The 20,789-nt window shown below is 40.1% G+C and overlaps 2 protein-coding genes across 3 annotated transcripts in view; one reads left to right on the top strand and one right to left on the bottom strand.

Annotated features, from left to right (window-relative positions):
• SYNPO2 (synaptopodin 2) overlaps nt 1-20,789 on the bottom strand; it is a 78,357-nt gene that overhangs the window by 27,629 nt on the left and 29,939 nt on the right. The window lies entirely within an intron of this gene.
• The window catches only part of SEC24D (SEC24 homolog D, COPII coat complex component), a 95,834-nt gene continuing 86,620 nt past the window's right edge, over nt 11,576-20,789 (top strand). Inside the window, exon 1 of the mRNA XM_041398921.1 lies at nt 11,576-11,706. The gene's annotated coding sequence lies outside the window, so the exon portion shown is untranslated. The remainder of the gene's footprint in view (nt 11,707-20,789) is intronic.

The following is a 20,789-nucleotide window of genomic DNA, read 5'->3' as shown; positions in this document are numbered from 1 at the left end:
TTCTTTGAGCTCAATCTTCTACCTGTTGCTGTGAGTACTTTGGCCTTATACCACATCCAGTTGTTCATTCAGCATGTTTCCCTTGTTAATTCTCATAGTGTTTTCTTGAAAATTTTTAGAGAAATAACATTTCTACCACACTCACAGTAGCAGAGTCAGTCCCTACTCACTGTAGGAAAGCTACTTTTGGTATAATCTGGACCTAAGGGTGGAACTGCCCCACAGAGCCATGGAATTGTCCCAATTTTCTATTAAGCTACTGGGCTGGTACCTAAGGTACATTTCAGAAAGGAAGTTCCTTGGAATCAGGATGCTGTGGGGCACAGCAGTAGGACTGCACATTTTTCTGTGGCAGGGCCACCATATCTATCTCTGCTATTTCAATTTACACATTCCCATATGTCACATTATGGCTCTTGGAGCGGCAAAGGAACAGAAGCCTGGTGCATACAGAAGCCAGTTTCTACCTTGCAGAGTTAACATTTACAAATATGGAGTGGTATGCTGCTCTGTTTATCTCCCCTTGGACAAGAGCATAAACATCCTTGTGCCTTGGGAAGAAATGACACTTTAGACAGTGTTTAGAAGGTTTTGCTTCATATAATAGCTAGAATTTGGGATGAGGTCTAGTTACTGTCTTTTTTTAATTAGGAGGGTATACTATTAAAATTTTACAAGACATTCTTGGCCTGAATGTAAATACTTAATGTAGATGCCATGAAGAATTTTGAGTGAGACTTTTTCAGAAAATCTGTAAACATCCATTATAGAAACCTGTGAACTCTGAAATAGCATAATGTGATACCTGGATTGCGAGAAGAAAACTTGTTTCTCTTTCTTTATTTAGTGTTTGAGGGACTCCTTGGTAGCATTAAAAACAAACAAACAAACCAAACAGACAAGGAGATTGATTTTCTTTTCAAAGTTTTTAAAAGGTTCTCTCAGTCCATTTTTCTGCCTTGTGAATTGTTGAGAGATCACAATTCTGAGATATATGAAACTGCATGCAAAAACACCCTCCCAAATTTGAACAATGTCTATATAAAATCACCTCAGTATTAACCTTTTTTTTTTTTTTTTTTGTTTTGTTTCTGTTAAAATAATAAAAGGGAAGAGAGAGCACCCAGAAGAAAATAGGCAAGGGCAGATTGTGTGATAAATAGCAGGTTGGTTTTAGGATAGAATATCCCATCATCATTCATGTTATTTCAGCCTCAGCATAACACCCACTTACACAACAATATGTAGACTGCTTTGCCAGGCAAGCTGTAATTGTTTCTGTCTTTGTTTATTTGTTTTCACTGGAAACCCACAAAAATGAATAAATAATTTACTCATGTAAACCAAAACTTTTCAGATTTCTGGGAAAAATAATATAAATAAATAAAAAATAAAGAAAGAAACCCACCCAGTACAAAAACAAAATTCCAAGAACATTTGTGGAAAGAAAGATCTCCCTGGTAAAATATGTGTTCAGTGGACAGTTCTCTTTCAAAGTTTTGGCAGAAAGCCTTTGAGGAGCCCACTGGGTAACAAAAGCTGCTTTTGTTAGCAGAAATGCAACTTGGTCACACAGGGGACAGTAAGAAACCTTTATCCAGTTCTTGGGGACTTAAGGCAAGGCATATTTGGTTGTAAAGCAGGAGAGATTCTCACAAAACCAGTGATTGGTCTTGCCTCATAGTGCAGCCCTGGCTTTCTCAGGTACTTGTTTCTCCTATGTACTGGGAGTTGAAGTTTTCCTAAGGAAGAAAATGTGAGTTTTCCAATAAATTTTTTTGAATGGGATCTCACCACAAGAAAAATAAGTTTGGAAATATTTTCTTTGTTTTCCAATGCCTGCAATACCAGTATAACACTGGGCTGGTGCTGTTAGTGCTAAACCTGTCAAAATACCAGTTGCTAGTGGGCACCTTGAAGAGCTCCACCCCATTTTCAGCTGCTGCTGTCTCTATTGTTTTCTTGCTCCCCCTCAGTCAGGACTATTTATTATTCACATACCTGAAGTGTGTAATTTCTTTTTATTCCAAGATTTCTCCTGTATCTAGAATTTCCCACTATCAGGAGTGCTCTTTGATGATTAAAATGTCAAGTGCTGAGCAATTCCTCACATCCACAGAAATATTAAACTTAGGAAAAACTGTTCCATGCTATGTGAAGAACTTAGCCTGAGTGTTCACTGTTATCTGAGCACTCCAGGGAATCCAGGACCCCCTGGCACCAGTTCAGAGGCAGCAGGGACTGGGGGCTGTCCAGAGGCTGCTCAGGAGGGTCTGTGAAGGCTTCAGGTGGGAGCTGTGAGTGAGCAAGGTCTGGGTGCTGTGCTGGCCTGGTGAGAGATCACCTCCCAAAGACACAGGTTTGTGGGGAAAGTATGGGATAGGAACTTCGGTGGTGGCTGTGGGATGCTGCTGGGGCTGGAGCAGCCATGGATGCGCACAGTTCCAGTCAGTTTCTTAACCAGTAAAGAATAAATAGGTGGATACACAGTGGCTGTGCTCATGTGAGGGTGGGGAAAAGGTATTTTTAGAGAAAGCAAATGGGAGGGCTCAGCCCTCATCCTGTGTTCACTGTGGTGCTTTTAATTTAAACTAGATCAAGTCTCCTTCTGCCAGCTGGTGACTCCTTCCCACATAACTAGCTCTCCTTTGATTTAATCTGAAAGCACTCCAGTTACAACCCAGAACTGTCCCATGTTATGAAACAAAGTATGGTAAATCAGGAATAACTGGGAAATTTACTTCAAAAAATGTTATCCCGATGCAGCTAAAAAGCTGGAGTAGATGCAGCTGTTACTTGCTGTGGCTGCAAGTGGATGCACAGACAGCAACTGGGGCTCAGCTGACCAGCTGATGATTTTGGGTTCATGTTTGAACTCTATAATAAGCAGATCAGGGTTGAGGAATGTTGAACCTGGTAACAAGGTCAGTGAGGTGTAGTTTAAAGTGAGGCAAATGCACTTGAGGATACTCTGCACTCCAGGTTCTCTAATGGCTCAATGAGGAATTATTAGGATTTTTCATCATGTTTTCATCATCTTTACCAGTGTTTTTTGTTAAGGATGATATGTATCTTACTCTTGTTCTGGAGTTAATTTATTCTGGAGCCAGGAGTACAAACTTTTACCTGGGACATGTGTCTAAGTGCTGTGCATCAGGTACAGCCTGACTGAGCAGCCAGTCTGAGGAATTGAGCAATATGACCATAAGCATAGTCCATTTAGCCTAAAATTGTATCTAATAAAATAAGACTTATGTAGCTTTAAAATATACATATATTTGCACAGCAAAATTCTGAATTTAAAGCAAGCTTTCCAAAACCATGAGTTATTTTCAGAACTATTTACTCATCCTTTTTCAATTTGCCAGCAGCTTTTAAACAGCAGAACAGGAAATATTGCCACTGGAAATATCCTTCCCTAAATTTCAGGCACCTTGTTCATACAGAGTAGTTTCTTTCATTCAGGGGTCACCTCTGGAAGAGCCAATTCAGTTGGACATCCTGTCTGATTCCTGAAGCCTCATTTGAGCTGCTGTTGCCCCTCAAGGTTTGAAGCTGGTTCCTGGAATGTTACTCACATATCTGTCCTCAGTGGTAGGTTTGGGTCTTTGGTGGCTGGCCTTGGGTTCTGCTGTGATGAAATATGTTGCCCAAAATAGCAAGGCTTACCAGGCAAGGGACTTCTGTAGATCAGTTGTCCATCCTCATTATTGTTTACTACTTTAGTTATGTCAACTTCAAACTTTACCAGCAGTGATTTTTTTTGGCTTTCTTTTAAGCTGGTGATTAAACATCAATAACAAAGGACATGTTCTTTGGCTACTGTTATGCCCTTACTGAATAATGATTCCTCAGATTAATGTTACCTTCTCAGACCCAACAACTAGCCAACGTTAAAAGCAGTAATTTTTACTACAGTAGCAAACTCTGCTCTTTGATGTCTTGTTGTTATCAGTAATACAGAAATATGTTTAATACATTTCTATTAAATAGCCTTTTTAAAGTAATCATTAACCTAAATCTTGGGATTAGTACCCTTACTCTGTAGAACTAACTAACTAACTATGGAATAATAGAGTGGCAGTGTTTAAATGCCTTGTGTTGAGGTTTTTAAATTGTTTTATTGTATTGCCAGAGATAAGAAATGGTAAAGAAGCAGAGAAAATAGGTGTCAGTATGCAAGAAAGTGGGGCTGGAGAGACACTGCTGCTTCTTTTGATGTTTGTACTAATATTAAAGCAGTAAGTGGGTGATGCACTCCTTTCACAAGTCATATTTTCTCTAAAAGAAACAACTTGCACTTTAACTGTGACACCCTGAATACAGTTCTGAAGTTTCTAAATCTATGGTTTTTTACATACAGTCAGATACCTTACTTTTGAGAGAAAGTATAATTAAGTTAAGAATCCAAGTTAAATGGGTTATGTGTCAGAATTAACAGTGAAGCCAACTGACCTGAATAGGCCTAGTCCTGGCCATAAAAGAGGTGGTGATTCAAAGTGATTGCAAAGACAGGAGATGTGATGAAGTGATCAAAAATCTAAGTCATTAGAGAAAGCTTTATTCTGCTTGCTGACAAACTGACAGATAGTACTACAAGTGAAAGTACACAAAGTATAGTGGAACTCAGCTTTGCCACTCAACTAAGTACAAATTAATATTGCAATAATTAAAGGCTGACTGTTAATTGCTGCAATAAATTTATCTGGCTAACATGTTTTTCTTAAATATGTTTTGAGGCCAGCTAAATAAAGTAACGTATTCACTACTTAGTTTAATTTTATCAGACATTAGATCATACTTTTCTGAAGTTATATTTTCTCATTAATTGATTAGCTAAGTGTTAGTCATGAAGTTCAGGATCAGGAATCAAAGATCAGTGTTTCCTGTAGACAGTATTTTTAGAAAGTCTGAAAACCCCCCAAAAAAGGCACTTGATCTCTTCTGTTATAAACCCTAGAGCAAGGGCAGTGGCTGGTAAATGTATTTAAAAATATTTTAAAGTTATCTTTAATAAAATGGGCAAAACTTTGCTATGAGAAGGAAGCAGAAGCACGCAGAGTGACAAATGTTACTGTATTAGCAGTTTGACTGTATGAAGTTAGGGAATTAAAAATGAAGTTACAAATCAAATTCATTCAGCCACAGTTTATAAATAAGGCTCTATGGCCTTGTTTGGCAATGGTTATGCATGCAGGAGTCCTTTACACAGAAAAGTAGCCTTCAGTTAGTGAGTTTTTTAGGAGTCAGATATGAAGGACTGTACAGTAAGTTAAGCCTACCTCCTAATGTGCTTGGGTTTTTTAGGGATCTCCATAGATCCTTTAAATAGCTCAGAGACTCCAGGCTGGTAAACAGTGTTATTGCTAAATCAGAGGGGTGATGAAGGGACAAACTCACATCCCCTTGTTTTCTCCATGGTTTCTGGACGGGATTTCAGTTAGGTTTACAATGAGAACATCCAAATGTATTTTGACCTTAATGCTTTCTTCCCCATCCCCAAGCACTGCTATCACAAGTTATAATGTGGGCTGTATAAATAAAGAGTCTTAAGGAAAAAAGTGTCCATAATGAGGAGAATTGGAAGACCTTTGTGCTCTTAATTTTCTGTTTTACCATGTATATAAAGAGAAAGTAGCTGTCAGTAGACAGATAGTGATGTGCAGACAGGAAAGAGTCATCAGATCTTCATGGAGGGAATTGGAGCCACTTGTAGATTTAACTGAGTAATGGTAGCAGAGGAGTTCCTTGAAAAGTTTTAAAAGCCATATAATTAGGAAATATTCTTGCCTAGAACTCTTGCTTTACATCCACATAAATTCATTGGAAATAGCAGGTTCTGGTCTAAACTGAAGGCTTTTTTGGCAGGACAGGGCTCAAGCTTATGGATTGCATTTTGAGCAAAATGAGTAAAATGCTATTGAGATAAAAGTGTCATTGATGGAGCTGGAGTGGGACGATTTACCTGGGTGTATGTATTCTGTATATAGACTCCACGATGGCTGCATGCATTTTACTCCTATAAAGGGCCTCTTTAGAGCTGGCAAACCAAATTTTAGTCTGCTTTCATTAGCCATGCCTGTACTTGAGCATGAGTCTGCTGCATGATGTGGCTCGAGCTATTTGCATCTGTGCTGCCTGGAGGTGACTTTGTGTCAAGCTGATTCCAGTTCTCGTCTTCTCTGGACTCTCTGAATTTCTCTACCAGATAAGCAACTTTCTTTCACAATCAGTCAGGGTAAAAGCCACAAAGTAAAAGCTTCAGACAGGGCAAGTTCCCTGGGATGGTGAGATCCAACTGCTCCCTAGCTCTTCTGAATGTATGGGAATGCAATGAGGAGCCTTGCCCCAGAGCTAAAGCTCAAGTGCTGTGACTTTAGCTACTATAAATATAGATAATATGAATTGAGACAGTGTGAGTATAAACTACTTTTCTATATTTTACCTTGAAGTCTCTGTGTCCCCTCCTTTGGGGATTGTATACAGGATTTACACAGTAAGACTCATGAGACAATACAAATGCCTGTTAATTAACTGGGTTAAACAAAGATACTTCTAAGTTATCTCCCAAAGAGTTTTTCTGAGAGGAAGCTTTGAATAATGAAGTATCTTTGGCTTGTAAGGTAAGCACAGAATATTTCCTCTCACCAAATTCTTCCCAGTAGCACAACAATGATATTGGAAATTGGGCAGTGCAGCTCACCCTTTTCTCCTTCTGGTCTTAAAGGAAACCTTCTGGAGACATCTACTTTCATGTCTGTCTGTTAAGGTAATTATCTTTCTAAATGGGTTATGAGACAAAATAATGTTAAAGACATCAAAGGAGAAAATAGTTAATATGTCCAGACATAGTTTTATTATTAAATGTTCAAAAAGTCTTTCCAGAAGGGGAGGTAGGATAGCACTCTTTGAATGCACACAAGTGCTGCCATTGATTATCACTAAGATCATCACGGGAAAAATTGAACGCTGGTATAATACTGTAGTAGCTTATGGCAACACAAGGCAACACACATCTAGGATGCCAAGCCACATAAAACAAAGGTACTTTTGAATTTTAAAATCCATGGATCCCATTGCAAAGGTTCTGGCTTTACTTAGCAACTCACAGCTAAAGCAGACTTTAATCATGGTTTGCTCATGTAAAAGTTCATGGGACGTTCTTGCAAGGGGGATATGGTACCAGGTAGTTATTGGTTTACTTTTTGGTTAAGTCTGTCTCCAGTTCTTCTGCTGCACTGTACATATGAAATCATACTTCTTGATTCTGGATCAGTTCGGTGACTGCTGTCTCCTCCTTCCCAGTGTCAGAAGTACTAACAAAAAGATTCAGTTCTTTGCAATGTCTATTTGACAAATGCAGTTCTTACACATTCTGTCATGGGAGGGTTACAGAACCTGTTTGGCCGTTTATATATTGACAGAGCACTTGTGCCATTTGGACCCACAGAGCAGACTGATCTCAGTGAAAAGAAAAGCCTGCTCAAATTCCCAAAAGCCTTGCCTAATGTACTGGTGTATCATCTTACTGGCGGTTGCCTTTTTCTGGCAGAAATCCAAAGTTAGCAGCTGAAGAAGAGATGAGATAATGACCTCTGAAACATTGATGTGGTATGCTGGCGACGCAGCAGATTTCCCAACAGTGAGCTTGGGTGTACGGCACTTCAATCTGCTGTTCATTTTGTACAGCAGATCCAGTGCACAGCCTTTCTTGGAGTGTACCATGGCATACTTGTAGTTGATGTGTCAAAACCAAAATGTTGTGCTGCTTTACCTTTTTACAGTGAATTTTTGCTACAGTGGAACATGTGACAAGGGGAGGAATGATGCTATAGCTTTTCAGTATTGTAGATGTGCATTGTCTGCTCTACTTCCATTCCCCTTTCCTTCTTGCACTGCTTGAGCAGTGACTGGCTGTATGCTTCCTGCCTTATTTCTAAGTCCTAACCAACTTTGATCTCTCCATGAGCACGGTAGCTATGTTTTCATTTCTTCCTTCCCACTGCTCCCCATGCAGAGAGATAATTGCATTGTCAATGCTTCTTTGGGATTGAGAAAATAATGCACCTTTACTGAGTGCTTTGGTATAAAAGTAGAATCAAAAGCCTTTAACTTTATGTCCTGGAGATTAGAATTTCTATAATGATAAGGTCAAGGGAGAATAAATAGAGATCTAAAGTCTTTATAACAGTTGGAGGCAACAAGTGCTACAATAGGCAGTTCCTGTGATAAGCATATCCACTGCCTAACCTGGGGCTGAGCTCTTGTCACTCATGAGTAGAGGAACTGCAATTTGTACGGTTCCAAGACCATACACGAGGAGTTTCCTGTAGGAAAAGGGACACCTTTCTTGTACCAAAATTGCAGTCAAAGCACAGGTAAATGAAAGGTGAAAAGCAAAAGCTGCTACCTGAAAGTACTTACCTGCTGGTGCTTCTAAGAGAATGATGGTATATAATATATGCATACTGTTACAAAGAGAACATTTCTAGCCTAGACTTGGGGCTGCTGGGGGAAACAGCAAAGATATGTGAGAGTTAACTGAACCTTTCAGTTTAAAAAAAAAAAAAAAAAAAAAAAAGAAGAAAAAGAAAAAGAAATTAGTTTGTTGGAGGTCTTTGTACTTTCCCCAGTTTAGTCCAAAGCATGTTTGTGTAATGTGATGCTTTGACTTGTGACTTGCCTTTCAGATTAAGCAACGTTTTGCAGGGGGACACAAGGGGCATGAGGGTTTTTTGGGGAGGTAGCAGTAGGGGGGATGACTGGCTTCTTAGTGACACACAGCCTATAAATCCATCCTGCTGGCAGGCAAATGAGCCACTCAGTTTACTGGTGTGCACTTTGTCAAATCCACTCATTCCTAGCTTCATATCCTGTATCAATTACTCTGTTCTGTGTGGCTCCCCTGTCTCATTTTCACTCCACTGGTCACCTGCCCAAATTCTCTTGATGCAGGGGGGATGGGAACAGGCAGAGAAGGAAAGACAGGAGGGTTCTCATTACAAATCTGGATTTGAGACAACACATTTAATCCTTAAAGCAAAACTGCTCCAGTGACAGTTAAAATGTTCAGTATCCCCAGTCTATTCCCCGAAATGGTATTGTTTATTACAATCCCTTAACATTATGTCATGAGCTTGCAAATACACGAGCATGCCATATGATCATCCTCCCGAAAGGAATAGCAAAGGCAGCAAGAAGGAACAAATGCTGTCTTACAGGTTTCTGTTTCAGCAAGGGCTGTAGCTATCACTGTCAGTGATGTCAAGGTTATCCTGAAATGTGTGCCCAGTGATGTATTTCTTGCTACTTGCCTCACTGCTGAGGCAGCAATTCAGTCAACACCATGCAGAGGTAACTGGAAGCTTTGCCTCACTCCCAGTGGAGAATGCAGTGGCCCTGTGTTTACTGTGGGAGCTTTTGTGTGTACAAAGCTCAGCACAACTGGGCCAGATCTCAGATTAGGGGGGCTTTGGTGGCTGTATTAGCACAAATGAGAGACATTATTCAAAGAAACCAAATAACATGAGCATCTGGTAAAGGCAGCATCTAGATAATATACATCAAACAATTATTGTGTTATGCACAAACAAAGTGCCCAATGTCAAATAATCTTCACAGGAAAGCACAGTCTTCCAAGTCATTTGAGAAGTATGAATCAAACAGTGGCCCAAACTCAGCTGAGAGCTCCATACAGGGGCTGCATTCCAGCCCCCAGTGCTTGTGGTCATCTTCACCTGGACTGTTCAACTAAATAAAACTTAGAATTAGTCAAAAGAAAAATGGTCCTCTGTGAAAGATGCTAGATTTATTTATTTATTATTCAGGGCTTCACATGAAACTCTACCGTGTTGCTCTCTCTGAACTGTATCTATTCCTTCCACTACTCAATATAAGTCAGCTAGATTCAAGCTTCCCTACTTCCCAGGAAAGTTCTTACTGACAAATTTCAAAATTTTCACTCTTCCTTGTCATTTCTCTAACTGCTCAATTCTTCATATCTTAGACAAGTAGTGTACAAATTTATATTGACTAGTAGCTTTAGCCATGAGGTAGAGTTTCGGACAAGTCTCCCAAGACTCACAATTTAAAAAAAAACAGTCAAAGAAAGCATGCAGAATCAATTATCAATATTTTAATTTCCTTAGCATCCCTCATGCTTAGGGCGTAATGTTTTGAAACAGCATTTTAAAACTGAGGCAGTGTCAGGCCAACCCACCTTGGTGTTTAGGAGGAAAAGCTCTGCCAAAGCTGGTGAATGTTCTGTGAGTGCCAACATGTAGGTTCATGTGAAGGCCTTCCAGTGTTGTCTGGCTGCTGTCCTGGACAGCTCCTGTTTTGTGACTCATCAGGAAATTTGGATGTTCATCAGCCTCACCTTTCCCTGGCGACTCAAATAAAACTGGCCAGGAAAGGAGCAATGATGGTTCTGAGAGTGGATGTACACCAGGGATATCCAAGCATGGAGGAGGCTGGAAATCTGGGAAGTCAGTTTTTCTCCTCCCAGAAGAGCAGACAAAGTTTCTGTGCTTGTGCTGGAAGCCCTAACGATGGGGAAAACATCCTGAGAGATGTTTTCAAAACATCCAGGGAATTAAGAGACAAAAATATTCCCTCTGTGGGCTTTCTCACCTGCCTGGGCAACAGCAATGGGCAAGATTTTTAACCTGTGCTTTTAACGAAAATATTAAAGCCTATAATCTGCCATGAAGATTTCCTTATCTGAGAATCAAATTTTAAAGAATATTTTCAGAATTTGCCTAGTTTTAATTTTATCTTTTTTATCAAGCTCTAAAATGGCCATAGATGGATTCATGCAAACTGTCACAAGAATTCACCTTTCTTTTTCGGTAGCTTAATCTGAAGTGGCTTTAACCAAAGACAATGATAAACAGGAATAAATATTTCTATTGAAAAGATCACTTTGTCACCCCCTTAATCCTTTGTTGTGAAGGCAGTTCTTCAACACGTGTGACAATCATTCAGGTTTCATGAAATTGACATAGAGCATAGTATTCATGATCTGTCTTTCAGCTCCTAAATAAAATCCTGTGTAAATCAGGTGTGGGACCAACCAGACTAAAACCAAAGTAACTAAAATCAAGTAGAGCATGAGATTTGCCCTGGAACTAAAGGCTGAACGAAGAATGAATCTCTCCCAGGGTAGGCTAGAATAATATTCCCATCTCCTCATCCAGATTTTAAGATCAGTACCCACATTTCATAATTTGGAAATGTCAGCAATTTCAAATTCATGTTAAATATGCTTCCAGGGGAATATTACAGTGGTAGAAGATGAACTCTTCTGGCATGGCAAATGGATAGTAGTAGTCAGAGCACTGAGGAAATGCTGTTTTGCTCCAACAGTAATTGTGGAAGCTGAGCCAGACTTCTGGCTCCCATGTTCAACGGTGGCTGTTGTCCTTGCACATTTGTGTCTGAGGCCAGTCTAACATAGAGGTGCTGAGCTCTGTTTAATGCTCCTGGACTTAGTGCTCCCAGGAATTAGACCTCCTATTCTTGCAGTCTCCAATTCCAGCATGCTGGCAGAGTTGGCTTGTTTAGTCCCTGACTTTAGTAAGAGCAACTTGTCAACATCTTCAAAGGCTGGATGAAGAGGATTTGTGTTCCCCCTGCCCATTCCTTTCTGTGTATTCCCAAGAGGAATGTCTGCCTGAGAACTGGAAAAAACTGCTACCCTGATGTGTGAGATTTCTGTTTGTTTGTTTTTCTCTGTGCTGTTGTCCTCAGTGCAAGTGTTTGGCTTAACTCAGGATATCGTGCCCAGCCAGGCAGTCTGGGAAAAGCTGGCAGTTGTGTCTGGGGGCAGGGGTGGGGGGGAAAGAAAGTGTTATTTTTGCAGAGCTGTAAGTCCAGCACCTTTTGCCAGTGCTGCATCTTTTTTTATTGCTTGTTTCTAAGAAGGTGTTGCTGCAACAGCACCGGCTGCAAACAAAATCTTGTTTGCTCAAAGTTCACGATAGGACAGGTCACGCATTTTGAACATTTGTGGGACACTCGTAAAGGAAATACAGAGCGCGCTTTCCAAAAGCTTCAGCTTGAAATGCAACAGTTTCCTTGCTGCCTGGAGCTTCAATGTCAAAGAGATTTCTATTTTTAGAGAGAGATTCTACTCAAAGAACTATATAAGGCTGTGCTGGGAGACCATTACTTTTTTATTATAGAGAAGAGTATTTGTTACTCAGTTGGGAAGAATAATTCTGTATAAAAGTGAAAACCACAAAGATACTGTCATCTGGTTGTCTTTTGTGTGTGAGAAGGAACTGAGAGGAAAACTGAAGACTCAATATTTGTTTTTCAATATTCTAATTTCTCTCAACTTCTTGAAACAAGTGCTTTAGCCATTTAAAATGTCAGACAAGGCTCTTGATCTGAAATGATGATGCAAGAGGGAAGAGAGACCTCCAAGCAGAGTTTGATGCCAAAAGACAACTTGCTATGCTAACATGTGACAACACAAGGGAAAACACCACAAATAATCATTGTTTTCTTAATGGGGAAACTAAGTAAAGCTTGATGTTACAGATTCAGCCTTTACAGGTACATATTTGTTAGTTATCCTGAGTACAAAGTGGACCTAAACTGAACGGGTGCTACAGCAAAGCCATCAGAGACAGTGGTCAGGGGGGCTCTGAATAGTAGTCATAGCTAATGGCAGGAAAATGGAAGAGTATCTGAAATTCTGGCTTTGCTGGGGAGGCTTCTTCTGAAGCTTGATTTTTAGTCACATAGAATCATCCAGGAAACACCTAACTCTGTTACCCTTAATCTCTGGGCTTGTATTAATAGAGAGGGGGAAAAAATCTGTACAGAATTGGACAAACTTGTGCTCTCAATTAATATTCTCACTGTGATTTCTCTCGCAGTTTGGAGAGAAGCTGTTGGATTTCGGGTCTGGTTGGACATTCAGAGGCAGCCCAGGTGACACTGGTTTTAGCAGCTGTTGCCAATGTTAGCACAGCAGCTGGAGCCAATTTGGTTTTGCTTTGAGTAAGGACTAAATGAGGTAACAGAACTAAATTAAGGACACCGGGTCCACTTCTTCTGTAGTCCAACACAGCTGCTGTGATGAATTCTGAGTTAGGGATGGGACTGAAATGATGCTGGTCTTACCTTGCTCAGGGTTTCTACTTCTGTTTGTATGTTGTCTGGCTAGCTGTGACATAACCCCTTTGGCTCCAGGGGAAAAAAATGGGGAACAGCTACACTGAATGAGGGGTGAAAAAAACAGGAACTGGAAGTAATGTGTGCATTCCTGTAACATTAGGAAAGACAGTGCTCTTGGGCTGTGCAGGGGGTAAGACATTGCAGACAAGTCGGTGGCAAAGCTGGGGTATAGGCAGCAATGGCTGAACAGCTTGAATGAGGGAAATTCTTTCATCCACTCAGTGCACTGAGCCAGGAATAGCACGAGAAATAACCCCTCTACTTTGATTTTTTTTTTTTTTTTTTAATTCAAAAGAAATAAAATTACAAGCATTTAGAAACACGGGACATACTGATCCTGCCTCATTCTTAACGGTATGAGAAGCAGTTCGGGGCACAAGAAGTACGTCGGGGCACACGGGCACCTTTGCAGAGTTATGGGTGAAATCAGCTTGAATTCCTGGCACCGGTGCGGGTACGGGGCAGGGCGGGATCAGCTGCGGGCCCAGCTGGCCCTTGCTGTGCTGGAGCCTGGGGGCTGCACCTGCAGGCCCGAACCGAGGCACGGCACGGCACGGCACGGCACGGGGGGAGCGGGCCTCCCGCGCTTCCGCACTGCCCCCTGGCGGCCAGCGCTGAGGGCCTGCCGCCGTCAGGGAATTGCAGGAATGGCGAGGCGTCGTTCCTGAAAAACCTGAGGAACGTGGCCCTAGCTCTGCTGTGCCGTACTGCTAAAGGCCTTGTGCGTTCTTCAGGAGGGCGTCCACACAAAGCAGCCCCTCACCCGTACAGGAGTCGGAAGTGTCTCTTCCCTCTGAGGTGCCTCTGTCCCTCCCCTGAGGAAGCTCCTCAGAAATGTCCCCGTGGCCGTCCCCTCGTCCTTGCCCGTGTGCCCGCTGTGCCGGCGAGCCCTGCCCAAAGGCGCTTTCCTCACTCGATCCCCTTGGCAGCTGTCTCCAGGCAGGAATCCCGGGCTGTCTTTCCACAGTTCCTGGACAGTTTCCTTCTGGGATTAAACAAATCTCCGCACTGTTTGCCGAACGAGCAACTGGCTGAAGGTTGGGTAATTAATTCTGACTTTTGCTTGCTGGGCATTCAGGTGGCAATGAACTTTTTCCGTCTCGTTTTTAATAACAGATGCAGAAATTTTCTAATATTGACAAGCCGCTTCTTAAAATGTTGTACGTCTGCTTAGTCATTTGTCTTAATGTATTCTCAATTAATTTCTTCAGTGTGGTTTCCACTGAAATTTTCATGCTTCACTTGTAAGACACTGTTCTGCCGTTTCATTTGTTTTTATTTTGTTAGCTACTGTCCATAGGGAGATCAGACCTGATAATTGCTAAATGACTAAAAGCTTCCATTTCATCAACACTACCTTTTTAATGATATGAATGTGTTACATAGTGTTTCCATTTGTAAAATGTGAATATGAATATGTTAATATACAAATGCCTATGCCAAGATGATAAAAGACTATAAGCTCCAAGGCACTTTTGGACCTAAGAAAAGGGAGTATTAACTGAGGCAAGATCTCTTTTTAGTTTGATCACAGCAAAGTATATAATCCTGCATCACCTGAGCTTTTCTCACTATGTTAGTTGGATATGTCAAAGAAAAAACTTCAAAGTCCTGAAAACCAGGGAGACACAACATCACACCTGAAATTTTAATCATCATTGATTGATCATCTGCAATGGTTAGTACAAGGATACATATTTGATCATTTAAATTGGTTTATATTTATATTTCAGTTGCGAACTCCTTTTGAAATATTAACTTCAAGATTTTGATGCCGGTATAAACTCAATCTGCAATTTTTTCTGAAGCTTTGTTCCAATGTCTGTCTCTCATGCCCCTCTAGATAAGCACACTTCTGTTTTCTGGGCTCAATAGTCTCTAGTCATGTCAGACAGTAACATATTCTGCATATTAGAAAGTCCTAAATGATGTAGTGAGCCCAAGCACTTCTTTAACACAAAAGAAGAAGCACTTTCTTACTGAAATGCTGCTGTAGGAGACAAATAGGATTAAGCAACACCACTGTGTTGTAAACAAACACCATCAGTCTGTAAGTCATGATTGTACAATTATTTCCTCAGGCCTCCTCTTATTAGCTGAAGGATAACTCAGCAGCACAAAATGCACAATGTTACAAAAACCAGCTGCACTGTGCATGTGTTTGTGTGAGCCTGAAAGTAGTTAAGGATAAAGATTTAATTGAGAAGCCACCAATTCCAAAATATTTGTAAACATCTTACTACTCCCAGAGTCCTTTTGGGTAGCTGTTTTGAAACATATTTGCTGTGATACTTGCTCTGAGCATCCAAGAAAGAAGTAAACAAACTGGGTAAAAGAAATGAGATTGAGGGGAAATGCTAAATGGTTATTTTTCTTTTGAGTACTTTTAAGTATTATCTGATTATACATGACCATAAATGCTCGTCATTAGAACTGAATATTTGAGCATCACAGATAAAGAACACCAGGCAAACGTAGGATGGAATTTTTTTGCCTTTTACACCACTATCCTTGCTTTCCTTTGATACAGAAAAAAAATTATAAAAGTGTTATGGAATTATCATAAATCATGCATATAAAAACATAACTGACGCTATTAAAACCACATTTTGATGAGTTGTAACTGCTATCTCTAGCTTCAGAAAGTTCTGGATTTCCATGAATGTTCCTCTCCACCAGAGGGCCCCAATCTCTCTTTGAACAAGCCAATTATGTATTAAAGCAGGGTAGTGGAGTTTGATCCGTTTTGATAATTACTGATTTTTTTTTGGCTCCTGTTGCTAAGGTGCACACACACATGCTGTGCCCTTTGTACAATACAATATAATGTAGCTTTACTTTAATGAGACAATAACAACGACCTTCACAGTAATTGAGTGGAATTTTAGTGGAAAGCTTTGCCACCGGTGCAAAGTGTAATTGTGCTTGTTAGGCGAGCCTGCTATTTTCTGATTAGAGGTTTCCCGAGTCAGCTGGTGTTACAGCTGAAGTTAATCTGTGCCCTGGCTGCTCTGTGCTCGTCTCAAACACCAGAGGGCAGTAAATCCCCACGTAAGGAAAATTAAAATGTCTGCTCGTAGAAAAATGATCATCCCCTTTCCATAAAATCCCGCTTCCTAGTCATTCCCTATCAGAAATGGCCACTGAAAGGCCTACCCAAAGTAAATTACAATAAATTAAATGTATAGGTATCATGATGTGCTGTTGGGGTTTTTTGTGGTTTGTTTTTTTTTTCTTTTTTTTTTTCTTTTTTCTTTTTTTTTTTTTTTTTAATTAGTAGTCGTAATTCAATTCAAAAAACCAGTTCAATAAACTAAGATGGTTTTGTAAGTAAGTGTAAATTTCAGGCCAGAGTGCTGTTTGCTACTCTGCATATGTTGTTATCTTGATATATTGTGAAAGAGAGCAGAGAAACAAAGACAAGGGAAAAAGAAAAGGAGATAAGGTCAAAATTAAGATTCAGGAAAAGGAGTACTACAACCACAAAAAAACATTAGCTGCAGCTACAGTAGTGGGTGGCTTTTTTGTAATTTTCCATGTCTGAACATTTTTTGACAGAAGTGAAATATGAGCACTAAGATCTGTTCAGATAGGCTGAGGACGATAAAAAAACCACAAACCACCAAAATGCAGTGAATCAAAAAACCCAGAAAGCTTGGGACTTTCCTTCATTAAAACTCTTTGCTCCTCAAAGCTATTGACTTTAAAACTCAGTTTTACAAAGATGAGTAATTTGATGTGAAATATTCGAGCAGCTCTTTATTAAAAGACATAATTTCTGATGGAGGCGAGCACATTCATATTGCACATTCAAAGTATTGCAAATTCTTCAGTACCATTTTCACATTTCTTAATCCATTTTTATGATCTCTTCAGATTAACAGTAAGAATCACAAGTTTGATCTAGCTGAGATAGGGACATTTTATCTTTTTTTTTTTTTTTATCCTCACTAAGACCATTCTCATAGAGCATTTCTTGTTCTTCTCTGTCTTCTCATGTGTTATTTGATGTGAGAACTTGAGGCTTTTCACCAAATCTCTCTATGCAGGAAAGTATCCCCATGGGATTGAAAATTGGCTTTTATCATTAATGACAGATCTCCTGTGAGTTTCTGTATTTCCTTACACAAAGCATACCATGCTTTATTGCCAGAAGATTCTATCTTTGGAAAACTACTAATGTTGTACTCTGAGACACCAGGGAAGAAATTTCCTTACAAGCCTTTGAAGCTTGTATCACTTATGCTTTGTATCAAGCATTTATCATTATTGTCTGACTTTGCAGGGTTAGATCCTTTGGAAAATGGTATTTTAAAGGAAAAAAAAAAAAGTAACATTCTACATCCAAGCAGTGTTGGATGTACTGTTTACATATACTGTTTACTGTTATATACTGGATATACTGTTTACATATACTTAGGTAAAGGATGCCCTTTTATTACTTCTTTTCATTAATCCCTCAATGAAGCAAGAGTACACACATATAATTGACTAATGAGAGCCCACAAGGTGTGATTATTGGCATTGTAAAAGAGCCACATTGAAAATGATCTGGCAAGACAAAAAGCAAATTTTTATAACTTGTTATAGCAACACAAACTTTTTCACTTGGAAAATAGAATTTATAAATCGAGATGTGTCTTGTGGATACCAGCTCAGCCACAGAGGTTCTGGAGTGGGCTTAGTGGGGTTCTAAACTGAATAAGGGAAGCCTGGGGCAGGAGATAGGTGGTAGGGTTTTGTGTTGTCTGTTGGGTCCTTTCCTTAGGAAAGGAGGGAAACATGATCCTGGGCCATATTAATAGGATAGCTCAATCTGCAGAACATGGGAGGTAATTATTCATCTTGGTGCTGTGAATACCCTGTCAAGTTCAGAAAGATGTGGGCAAATTGGAAAGGGTCCAAAGTAGATCAGTAACTATGCTCAAAGAGTTAGAAATCACGACCTATGAGGAGGCTGGGGAGGAATTTACTGTGTTCAGTCTTTCTCTTTTGGAAAAAAAACCCCACAAAACCAAGAATAGAGATGGGAGGGAGGACATAACCTCTTCACAGCAGGAAACTATTATAAAGAAGGCAGGAAAAATTTTGATTCTTTTTTGTAGGCTTAAAACAGCAAGAAATCAACTTTGCAGTGAAGAAAATGCAAGTTTATATATTCAGTATTTTTGAGGACAGTGAAGGATTTTGCTAAGTTAGGAGTCCCAGAAACTCCTTCACTGAAGGATTTTAGAAGAGTTTAGGTAAATTTCTGTCAGGAGTTGCCTATGCTGGTTTAATCCTCTGGGCTAGAAGCTGGTTACAGTGGTTCTTGAGTGAAGTTTTACTCTGGCCGCAAGTCCTGATTTATGGTGACTGAGGTTTTGACAAACCCCACTGCAAGAGGTCATCAGTGTGGTTGGTAGATGTGAGGTGTTTCAGCTCCAATCAGTGGAGTAACAGCCCCTCAACGCTCAAGCAGCCCCACACATCTCTGCTCAGTGCTAGCAACCATCCAAATAATCTTAGGGGAAAGGGGGAAAACCAGCCAGGAGCCCAGTCTACAGCACCTGACTGAATGTGTAGCTGCCACAGAACTGAAAAGGCCCACTTAAACATGTATTGAATGGTGCCCCAAACAGCCTTGGTTCATCTCAGCCATATTTTTGAGAGAAAGAGTGCCTGCAACATGAATACTTGAAAGCACAGAGGCACTTTACCTCTGTGTCTGAAAAGAAATAGCATAAGAGAAGAGAAATGCATTCCTTCCTGGAATAACTTAGTGCAGAATTGAGACTCCACAAGGCCCAGGCTGGCTTCACTCAAGAGGGCAGCAGACACAGAAGAGAGTATATGATCTCTCCCATTCTTCTGGGGTCAATGCAGGAAGTTACAGTCTGTGCTAGAGAGGATTCTGCAATCATCTTGATAAGGTTACTCCACTTGTTGGTGTCTAGCAAACTCTGGTTATGGAAAGTAAGACTCCTATAACTCCCAGTGCCTTTATCAGGCATCTGGACTCATCTGGCAAAACAGATTTCAGATCACTTTTGCATTTGGGAGTGTTAACTACCTCCCAAAGTATGTCTGAGATGAGTTAAGTGTCTGGATGACTCAATGAACAAGTGCTTCATTTCTTTCCTGACCCAAGTTCATGTCTAATATGGAGAATCTGGAATGGCTTTGACGTCACCCTAATCCACTGCAGATGCTTGTTCACCTTGCATTTGGAGAATACTGCATTAAAAGTCATCTGCATTGAAGAGGCTCTACACACTGAAAAAGAGCAGCTCAAGACTGAAATACACAAAAAACTTCTGGAAGTCTCTTCTTGTTACTGCATGTATGCAGTGAGATGTAGAAAACTCAAACAATTCCTGGCGTGAGTAATGTAAGGAAATTAACTGTTTGATTTAGCACTGCTGTCTACCCTCTCAATCAATTGCTGCATTTAGGCTTGCTGTGAGCACTGTGTCACAACAGCTGTGCTGGCTTCCTATTCACACTATCAAGTACCAAAATGGCAGGAGATTTACACAAAGACCAATGCCTTGTAGAGAGTCATTGGATGTGTACAAACTGTAGCTTCAGCTCTGAGCAATAAATGTGGGAATGCTATATACCACCCCTCAAGTGTGCACCATGTATGTGTGGACCACCAAGTATGTGTGGACCATGAAATGATAAAATCTTTCCCTACAGTTAATTATGACTAATGTAGAGATTTATGCTTCATCCAGATCTGTTGTCCAGATTTTCCTTAAGGGAAAGTATCTGTGTATTTAGAAGCATAGCATATAAGAACAAAAGTTTGCATCATGCAAGATAGATTCTTATAAGGCACCACTCATTTGTCTTTTAGCACTTGTGTGTAGTCCAGATGGATATTTAATATGTTAAATTAACATGTTTTCTCAAAATCTCTTGTAAAAAAGCAGAAATCAAGGGTTTTTTGATGACTAGCTTGCTTAGAGGAAGTTGGTTTAATTATGTCAGTTGTCATTTACAAAGACTGCAGCAGTTCCAAACATGATTTATAAAAACTGAAACTTCTTATACTTGAAGATACACCTTAAAAAGCAGTGAAATGGAATTTCTGTTTCCTGTCCAATTCTGACAGTGGTTTGGTTTTTACTATTTTATTTCCTTTCTAAGCAATTTCTTCTCTGCCTGTGGGCATTGTAGTAACTTTGCATTCAGAGAGATCACCTACAGAAGACCACGTTTAACCTGTTTTTATCAGAGAATCCCCCTGCTTGATGATTATTCTGAATTATTCCTTGCTCTATGGTACGTTACAAAAAGAGGGAATACCTGGAAGCATGCTATGCTGTGTGGATTGCACAACACTCATATGGTTCATCTGCCCTAATTCTCATGCTGAGGAAGATAAGGAAATCATCAACTAACTTGAGCGTGGACACACACAAGGCACTGGAGCTCACTGTTTCTCTTACTGTTAAGGCCCTCAGACTTCTCTTTTCTATACCCCTGCTTCTCATTTTTCTGTAGGTCAACTTTCCCATTCAAAGCACTAATGATTTTCAATTATAAATTATTTGAGTAATGCCAGCAGGAAACATGAGAAGTTCAAACCAGTTTTGACTAGCCTAAAGTATTGT

The sequence above is a fragment of the Onychostruthus taczanowskii genome, unplaced genomic scaffold (assembly GCF_017590055.1).
Source record: "Onychostruthus taczanowskii isolate IOZ18803 unplaced genomic scaffold, ASM1759005v1 scaffold150, whole genome shotgun sequence".
Classification (NCBI taxonomy): Eukaryota; Metazoa; Chordata; class Aves; order Passeriformes; family Passeridae; genus Onychostruthus; species Onychostruthus taczanowskii.
Note: the sequence above shows the minus strand (reverse complement) of the source record. Positions and strands in the feature narration are given on the sequence as shown.